Here is a 10,000-nt window from a genome sequence, read left to right as displayed (position 1 = left end):
TACTACTACTACTACTACTACTACTACTACCACTACTACTACTACTACTACAACTTTTAACCTAACCCTTTACTCTCCGTCAGATTTGCATCAACCAGCAGCAGCAGCATGTCAGTAGTAGCAGGAGTAGTGAATGGTCAGTCCGTATGTGGTGACTACTTGGACCTATCAGGCCGCCCTTGTAGTGTGCTGGACTATTGGTCAACAAGGAGCCCTGAAAGTTACGTGGTACAAACTATTTCGGCGATAGTAGGTGGCTGTAAGTAGTAGTAGTAGTTGTAGTAATAGTAGTAGTAATAGTAGTTATGCGTGTAATGTCAATATGGTCCATTTCGTAACTGTAATTGGAAAGATTCTCGACTTTGTGTTTCTTAAAGGCGTGACGTAATTAGAGAAAACGTGTGTATTTTAAGGGACACTAGCCTGTACTTCATTATTCCTGTTTATTGCTATTATACGAGTTTGTTGATAGTTTTACTTGTATATACTATTTAAATCTACTATTCTATTTATTATGTGTAAGTGGGATATGTCAGAGAAGGAGCCATATTTATAATTTTCATTTGTAAGGTCAATAAGGTCCATTTTATTAAGTAAATTAATAAGATGCTCGACCTTATGTTTCTTAAATGAGTGACGTAATTAGAGAAAACGTGTGTCTTTTAAGGACCACTAACCTATACTTCATTAATGTGGTTATTGTTGTTATACGAGTTTTCCGGTGTATATACTATTTAAATCTACTATTTTGTGTTGTATAATACTATGTTTGAATGGTAGAACTAAGAGAAAGAGCCATATTTGTAATGTTTACATGTAAGGTCAATATGGTCTAGTCTGTAACTGTAATTTGAAGGATTTTCAACCTTTTAATTCTTAGTAAAATGACGTAATTAGAAAAAACGAATCTTCCTTAAGGGGAAACTAAACAACAATGAATTTATTCCTCTTTATTCTTAATACTGCAGATATTTGGGTAGTTTTAGGCGAATATTCTATTTAGACGTAGTGTTTTGTAATGTGCGGCAGTACTAGATGCCACACTGAAGTGGGTAGAAGTGAGAGAAGAAGCCTTATTTATGAAATGTGACAGAAAACCTAACAATGAATGGAGGGTGAACAAGGAGGAGCGACAGAGGGAAGAAAGGGGCAAACAACAGGAACAAAAGGAACAACACGAATAGGAGAGAGAGAGAACAGGAGGAGGAGGAGGACGAAGAGAAACCTCAAAGATACGGAAGAGGAGGAGCAGGAGGAAGAGGAAGAAGAGGAAAACAGAAAGAAAAACTTCGATAACAAAACTCTCCCTCTCGCTCTCTCTCTCTCTCTCTCTCTCTCTCTCTCCTCTCTCTCTCTCTCTCCTCTCTCTCTCTCTCTCTCTCTCTCTCAGCCGCTGCAGTAAATTTATCACACAGACATTCAAACACCTCGCTCATACCGAGATGAAAAAGATGAAAAATGGACAAATATAAAATAATGATCATGTCATAGTAAAATGAGAATTACGAAAAGAGTGATAAATAAATCATACAATAAATAAAACAAGTGGCAAGTGTCTTATGTTGACACATCCTGTGATCACGCCACTGCACTGCGTCATACTGTCAGTCACGGATTACATTTCGCGCGGTGATCGTGTGCGATAGAGACCAGTCACCCCATACACCCCCATCTGAACCCTCTCAACCTCACCAACCTTCCGTACCACCTCCCTCTCTACATCACCAACCTTTCTCACCTTCCCACCACTCCCACCCCCGCTCACCTTCACCTGTTCCTGCCATTTTTTCTTGTCAGCTTCCTTCTCTCCCATCATCACCCAGCGTTCCTTCCCCTCACCACTCACCCTCACCACCCCCACCACCTTCTCCTTCACAGTCACCCCCTCCTTCATCTCACCCGCTCCCTCATCCCTCACCACCACCCGCACCACCTTCTCCTTCACAATCACCTCCTCCTCCATCTCCCCCGCTCCCTCATCCTTCACCACCACCACCACCACCACCATCACCGCCACCAGCTGCAGAAGGACACATTTGACTCAGTCTTTCAACACTCGTATATCATATCAGTCTGAGGAAGAGGAGCACGTTTACACCACTCCACCATCGCCATCCTCTCACGAAAACTAGTAGGTAAAATATAAAGTGCAGTTTGTTTTAGACTGAATATTGGTGTGTAAGGCACAATGGAACCATTCCAGATATGCCCATACATAGTATGTTATGATTCTATTTAGTTTTGATGAATGTAGGGGTGGTAGTGTTCAAAGTTTGCCGCACGCGCGGAAATCCCGGACATGGCGCCGGCGCGCGTTTTGACTGGCCATGCCGAAGAGGTTAAGGGGCTCGTAGTAGTGGTGGTGGTGGTGGTTGTGGCTGTGGTGGTGGTGGTGGTTATAAGAACAAAAGAAGCGAGGAGACTGCAAGAGGCCAAGTGATGGCCTACACAAGGCAGCTCCTCTATCCACACCATTGGAGCAAGCCAACGCCTACCCATCCCATCTATCCTCCCTATCCATGCTCTCATCTAGCCCTTTTTTTAAACTATCTAATGTTTCACCACTAACCACATGTCTACTTAACCTGTTCCAGTTATTAACCACCCTGTATATACATAACAACCTCTACCAGTTATATTAAACCTTCTAACACTGTAACTAAACACAGAGACAGACAGAGACATATTTAACACAGACAGACAGACAAAAAAGACAACTTATTCCATTAACAAAAAAAAAAAAAAAAGAAACAATTGTAAGAATAAAAAGTTTGCAAGGTCCTGTGTTGCAGTAAGTGGTGGTGGACAACAGCGTGAAAGTTTGTGTTTTATCTCTTCATAATTTACTTATGCATACATTTTGTATTTAGCACTATGAAAGTTGATACAAGTTTTTTGCATGCAGGTCGTGGTGCTTTAAAACCAGGACATTTTTTAATTTGACAAATCATTACGCAAATGTACACTCCTCAGAACCAGGATATAGAACTGAATGTGAAATTGGATGGCTGTTCTAGATCATACAAATCTGTAAAGTAATCTACTAAGACACATTCGTTGACATGACGCACTAGTTTATAATTGCCATCTTAATAGAGTGAGGGGGAAGTTTAAAGTTTGTGATGATTCCCTACCTGATCCAGAGATTAGGATTTGTATGCAGAGTGAAGCTGGTGATGCTTGTGTGGAAATGATAAACTGACCAAGGAAACGAATGTGCTTCATCACATTTAAATGTCAATTGCACCCAGGAAATTGTTGCAAGGCTTTTAGCACTGAGAGAGGAGAAAGTTGCTCCCTTCTCTAGTTATTACAGACTTCGCTGAACATTTGCAAGACCTTTTGGCTTTGCAGGCACACTCACACTATGAATAAGGTAATAAGTAAACTTAAACGAGGATGGAATTGATCCCAAAACGTTAAATGATCTCATCAATTCCTCATCACCTGCAGGCTTTGTGTGTTTAATATTGAACACCCCCCAAAAATTGTGAACATTTCCTCCGTTTCACAACATCCCATCTCTTAGGTATCAAGTATGACAAAGGCAACACTTTCAAAAACAACATCTCTACTTGTAAAACTCAATGAAGTAAAGACAAAATTGACATACAAAAATGCACAAATCTCATTCCAAATATATTCAACTCCACACATAATGCCTCTCTCTCTCTCCTCTCTCTCTCTCTCTCTCTCTCTAAATTGGGTAGTATTGTTCGTGTACCATATGATGCATATATTTTTATTTTTTTATGCATTTTTTACCTTTTTTTTTGTATATTTTATTTGTGTATGTTATTGCAAGTGATAGGTGAGGCTTGTTTATTACTGTTGTGGAGCATTTCTGTAGATTTGTTTAGTTAGTATATCCCATAGAAATACTCAATTTCTTTTTTTGTGTTGGTTTAAAGGATTAATGGTGACATATGGATATGATCTGGGTTAAAAGCTTGTACAAAGAAGGTTAAATGTCTATTTTTGCACTGGTTGTTTCCCTAAAAGTAGTGTGATATAATGATTAGCAGTGGACTAATTAATTATAATTAATTTGACTTTAGTAAAGCATTCGACAAGGTGCCCCATCAAAGGCTCCTGAGAAAGGTTAGGGCGCACGGGATAGATGGGAAGGTGTTAGGTTGGATAGGGTCATGGCTTGGTAACAGGCGACAGAGAGTACTAATAAACGGCTCGAAATCCGAGTGGGGTCATGTCATTAGTGGGGTGCCACAGGGATCAGTATTAGGGGCCATTATTATTTCTAATATATATCAATGACTTGGATAGTGGAATTAGTAGCGATGTTAGTAAATTTGCGGATGACACAAAGATAGGTAGATTAATTAGGTCAGAAGCGGATGCCATCGCCTTGCAGACAGACTTAGATAGAATGAATGAATGGACGGATAGATGGCAAATGCAATTTAATATCGATAAATGCAAAGTCCTTAGCGTAGGTAGAGGAAACCCACACAATAGGTACACATTAAACACCCAAACTCTGGTAGGTACAGGGTACGAGAAAGATTTAGGAGTTATAGTTAGCTCTGAACTCCGTCTAGGGAAACAATGCATAGAAGCCAGAAACAAGGCAAATAGGGTACTAGGATTCATTTTTAGGAGTGTTAAAAGTAGAAGGCCGGAAGTAATATTAAAGTTATACTTGGCGCTGGTCAGACCTCATCTAGACTACGCTGTGCAGTTCTGGTCCCCACATTACAGGAAAGATATAGGTCTATTAGAATCAGTACAGAGGAGAATGACTAAAAGGATACAGGGGATGAGGAGTATTCCTTACGAAGCGAGGTTGAAGCGGTTAAATTTACATTCTCTAGAGAGACGTAGGTTAAGAGGGGACCTGATAGAAGTCTTTAAGTGGTATAAGGGTTATAACACGGGAGATGTAAGCAAAATTCTTAGGATCAGCAACCAGGGTAGAACAAGAAATAACGGGTTCAAGCTTGAAAAATTTAGGTTTAGGAAGGAGATAGGAAAAAATTGGTTCTCGAATAGAGTGGTAGATGAGTGGAACGGACTCAGTAATCATGTAGTTAGTGCTAGGACACTAGAGAGCTTTAAGAGAAGATTAGACAAGTTTATGGATGGGGATATCAGATGGAAATAGGTAGGAGTGTTTCATACAGGGACTGCCACGTGTAAGCCTGGTCGCTTCTTGCAGCTTCCCTTATTTCTTATGTTCTTATGTTCTTATTCTTTACACTCTCTGTAACTCCTTAACATTTCCTTTATGTTAACTTGACTTACATATTTTTTCCTTTAGTTTATGAATGGGAGGAAGGTTTTATATTCATATCTTTAGAGATGCTTGCTTTCTTTTCCACATTGCAAGTTGTAGTGATTAATACTCACAAATGTCTATTATTTACTTAATGGCTTTGCAAAACAGGTGCTTTTTGTGATGATTTTTTTTTTTTCTCATACTAGGATGAAGTGTTACTAATGGAGCTTATTGTTTACATCTGTGTTTTATATATCATTACAGTTTTGAGGGGAGCTTTCTGTTAAATGTTCAAGTCAAAACCATATTATACTATACATGATAACAATTATAGTGATTTTTTTTTTTTTTTTTTTTTTTTTAATGCAATGAAATGGAGGGAACATTTAATTGTATATGAATATATTGAATTTGTTACCTATTTGTTTCCCTAACCTTGAGACAGCAGTAGCTAGCTGCTAGTATTAAAGGTACTAATGATTCATCATCTGCCTAAGAAAGACTAACTAATTATTCATTTAATTGACTAACACCTATGATCCACCTTACTAGTGTGGTTAGTAGAAGCAGTGAACAGTACGAAGCCATTAGTCAGATATATTGGAGTAAGTTGAGTGCTCAGTTAGTCACAAATTGACTAACATTATGTTAGTCCCTGTGGCTAATGCTGCCACTCGTTCTAGACCCCATGGGCTTTTACTAAGAAAAGTTTGTCAGCACGACTAACTTTGGTTTTGTGTGTGGCGTGAGTGTATCAGGCAGCAGGGAGTGAGGAAGGGTGAAGCTTGCGTTGCCTCAGGAAATCCAAGCTTGCTGTGCAGTTTGAAAGGAAGGAACAGCAAAGTATTAGAACAGGTGGGTGTGACACGGGATGAAGCTAATGAGCTGCTGGGATTGGGGAAAGCTGGAAAAATGGTGGATAGGGTACGTTACGTTAAGTTAGGCTAGGTTAGGTTAGGCTACGTTGAGTTAAGTTAGTGTGGCTGTACTATTGAAAACTTACACACACACACACACACACACACACAGTTATCACACACTAGCCAGCAGGTCTTCCTTGCAGGAGGAGATACACAAGAACTGAAGAATTGTAAACTCCGCACAATCTCACACAATACTCGCACAATCTCACACAAACTCGCACAAATCTCACACAAACTCGCACAATCTCACACAAACTCGCACAATCTCACACGAAACTCGCACAATCTCACACAAACTCGCACACACTTGCAGAACAGAACAGAACAAACAGAACGGATAGGAAGTTTGTGAAGAGTGAACAGGGAAAATGAAAGAGAGTAAGAGATTGAATGTTTGTAAGCAGACCACATTGATTCTTTTGTTTTGTTGACTAATATTGAGACAAACTTGCAAAACTTCCATTAAGAGACAAGAGCGTTGATATGTTGCTGTCACTGAGGACCTCCTGACTGGCTGCACTAGAAAACGGGAAGTCGAGGCTCTGTTACGGTTAGTGGTGGGTTAACTCACGATAAAAGAACGCAACAACAAAAAAATAAATGAATAGATAAATAAGGGTTAGTGCAGGAAGCCATCAGACCTTCACGTGGCACTCCCTATATAAGGCACACCATTCTGTCTAATCTTTTAAAGCTCCCTAGTGACTCAGCACCCACAGCCACATTACGGAGTCCACCTGTTCATCCACCACTCTATCTGAGAACCACTTCCCTCCTGTCTATTTCTTAAACGTATTTTTTATTCAAGTTTGCATCGTTACCTGCTGCAGCCTTACCCTGATTAGTGAGCCTGGACATTTTACCTTTGTTACCCTTGAAATATTGAGGATGTATCTTGCGTTTTCTATGGTTGCGTTAAAAAGAAAATGTGTATTATTACCATCATAGTTTTTCTCAAACCCTTTACTGCTGGCGATAGTCTTACATGTTCACGTGCGCTGACTATTCTGACTATCAGGTGGCTCTCGGACTATCAGCCTACAAGGAGCCGTGAAAGTTACCCAAAAAAACTATTTCGCTGATAGTAGTATAGTAGTAGTAGTAGTAGTAGTAGTAGTAGTAGTGGAAATCTCCTTTTTCTTTCTCTTTTTTCTATCTATGTGTGTGTGTGTGTGTGTGTGTGTGTGTGTGTGAGAGAGAGAGAGAGAGAGAGAGAGAGAGAGAGAGAGAGAGAGAGAGAGAGAGAGAGAGAGAGAGAGATATATATGAGGGTGAGAGGTCGCTGGGTCAAAAGTGATACAAAATAAATAGAAAAAACAAATATTCTCGTAATAAGAATGACAAATTAAATGTAACAGTAATTTGTTATAACTGAAAAATGAAAGAAACTGAAAATAGAGAGAGTTAGAGATATATTAAGAGTCTGCCGGGTCAAATGTTTCAGTGTTTGGAGAGCTGTATAAGAGGACAGAGGGAGCTTTCCTCAAACAAATTTCCCTCCAGTTTTTCCTCCAGCGGCGGCGGCGGGCGGCGGCGGCGTGGAGGGAAGGGAGGAAAGGTAGGAGGAGGCATGGAGAGAAGGAGGAAGGTAGGGAGGGAGAGAGAATATGATAGGGGAGAGAAAAGGCGGTGGTGGTGGTGGTGGGTCGTCCATTGATTCAGTGTTCTCTCCAACGCGGAGGTAAATTTTTCTCCGCCTTTCCTCCGTGGAGAGAAATTTCACCACGAGTAGTTTGGTTAGGTTAGGTTAGGGTTGTTAGAGGTGCAGTTGATAGTTAGGGACTGTAAAGTGACGATGGTAATTTGAGTTAGCTGTTATCCAATTGGCAGTTAGTATAATTGGCAGTAACTGTGGTGGTGTTGCTTTGTTGGTGTTGCAAGAGGAAGGAGAATTGTAGGTCAGCTTAGGCTCCGAACAGGTTGACAAAACGCTGGCCGGATGTCAACTTAAAGCACTCTCTCTCTCTCTCTTTCTCTCTCTCGAACAAAAACATTGATATCTGATAGTTTTGCGTGTGTTTTCAATTAATCTGCTTGTTGTAATAACCACACAAGTCACTACTTCTATTCTAATTTCACGACCCTCCTTCACTAACTAATGCCTTGTCCTGTAAACACTCTTACTTAATAGTATGCTGACAACACTCCCTGCTGTGTGTGTGTGTGTGTGTGTGTGTGTGTGTGTGTGTCTGTGTGTGTGTGTGTGTGTGTAACCTAACCTATCCTAACCTAACCTAACCTAACTTAACCAAACCTAACCTAACCTAACCTAACCTAACCTAACCTAACCTAGCTTAACCTAACCTAACTTAACCTAACCTATACTTAACCTAACTTAAACCTAACCTAGCTAACCCTAACCTAACCTAAACTTAACCTAACCTAACCTAACCTAACTTAACCTAACCTGACAGACAGACAGACAGACAGACAGACATCTTCCTGAGTCTAATTGAAATATTTTACATTAAGACGCTGTGATTGGCTAATTTAATTACATATTTTTTAATTGGCCAGCAGCTGCATTTCAAAACACAGGAACCAATCACAGGCGGCTAATTTCACGCTGGCAAGGCAGATGTGATGTGCACACACACACACACACACACACACACACACACACACACACACACACACACACACACACACACACACACACACACACACACAGCAGGCCTTGTCTTGTAGCTTGAAGAGAGAGAGAGAGAGAGAGAGAGAGAGAGAGAGAGAGAGAGAGAGAGAGACAGTATTTCTAAGTTTTTACAAGACGGACTGATCTTGGCTGTTGTTGTTGTTGTTGTTGTTGTTGTTGTTGTTGTTGTTGTTGTTGACTACTACTACTACTACTACTACTACTACTACTACTATGGTGAACAATGAAGCATACACCAAGTTAACAATATTTTAATCTTAGTAGGAGTGATAATAATGACACTTTTATTTATTTTTTTTCATTATTTATTATCTATTTATTGATTTATTGCAATTTTTTTTTATCTTGTTTTGTTGCAGTAATTTACCACAAAGACTTGGTGCACTTGTTGAAGGTGTTACTGGTTGACAAGCACACCATTACATAATTCACTTAAAACACTGACTTCTTTATGTAGCTGTTAGGTTAGGTTTGGTTAGGTTAGGTTAGGTTAGGTTAGGTTCTGTTAGGTTTGGTTAGGTTAGGTTAGGTTAGGTTAGGTTAGGTTTGGTTCTGTTAGGTTTGGTTAGGTTAGGTTAGGTTAGGTTAGGTTAGGTTTGGTTAGGTTAGGTTAGGTTAGGTTAGGTTAAGTTCTGTTAGGTTTGGTTAGGTTAAGTTATGTTAGGTTAGGTTAGGTTCTGTTAGGTTTGGTTAGGTTAGGTTAAGTTCTGTTAGGTTTGGTTAGGTTAAGTTAAGTTAGGTTAGGTTAGGTTTGGTTAGGTTAGGTTAAGTTCTGTTAGGTTAGGTTAGGTTAAGTTAGGGTTAGGTTCTGTTAGGTTTGGTTAGGTTAGGTTAAGTTAGGTTAGGTTTGGTTAGGTTAGGTTAAGTTCTGTTAGGTTAGGTTAGGTTAAGTAAGGTTAGGCGCACAATGAGCAATGATGCTGTTAGGTTCCGGGTACAAAAAACATTTACTAGTTATAGTTAGGTTAGGTTAGGTACACAACAAACAACCAAACTCTGGTAGGTACAGGGTACGAGAAAGATTTAGGAGTTATAGTTAGCTCTGAACTCCGTCTAGGGAAACAATGCAGTAGAGGCCAGAAACAGGGCAAATAGGGTACTAGGATTAATTTTTAGGAGTGTTAAAAGTAGAAGGCCGGAAGTAATATTAAAGTTATACTTGGCGCTGGTCAGACCTCATCTAGACTA

General features: G+C 39.9%; 1 protein-coding gene and 1 long non-coding RNA gene across 2 annotated transcripts in view; both read left to right on the top strand.

Annotated features, from left to right (window-relative positions):
- Positions 1 to 142, top strand: part of LOC135096592 (uncharacterized) — an 88,594-nt gene extending 88,452 nt beyond the window's left edge. The window contains exon 8 of the transcript XR_010264837.1: positions 84 to 142. The gene's annotated coding sequence lies outside the window, so the exon portion shown is untranslated. The remainder of the gene's footprint in view (positions 1 to 83) is intronic.
- Positions 143 to 7,322: 7,180 nt separating this feature from the next.
- LOC135096643 (uncharacterized) overlaps positions 7,323 to 10,000 on the top strand; it is a 7,022-nt gene continuing 4,344 nt past the window's right edge. Inside the window, exon 1 of the long non-coding RNA XR_010264879.1 lies at positions 7,323 to 7,717. This is a non-coding gene — a long non-coding RNA (uncharacterized LOC135096643). The remainder of the gene's footprint in view (positions 7,718 to 10,000) is intronic.

Source organism: Scylla paramamosain, unplaced genomic scaffold (assembly GCF_035594125.1).
Source record: "Scylla paramamosain isolate STU-SP2022 unplaced genomic scaffold, ASM3559412v1 Contig5, whole genome shotgun sequence".
In the NCBI taxonomy this organism is placed as follows: Eukaryota; Metazoa; Arthropoda; class Malacostraca; order Decapoda; family Portunidae; genus Scylla; species Scylla paramamosain.
The sequence above is the reverse complement of the archived record's forward strand: the minus strand, read 5'-3'. Positions and strand labels throughout refer to the sequence as shown.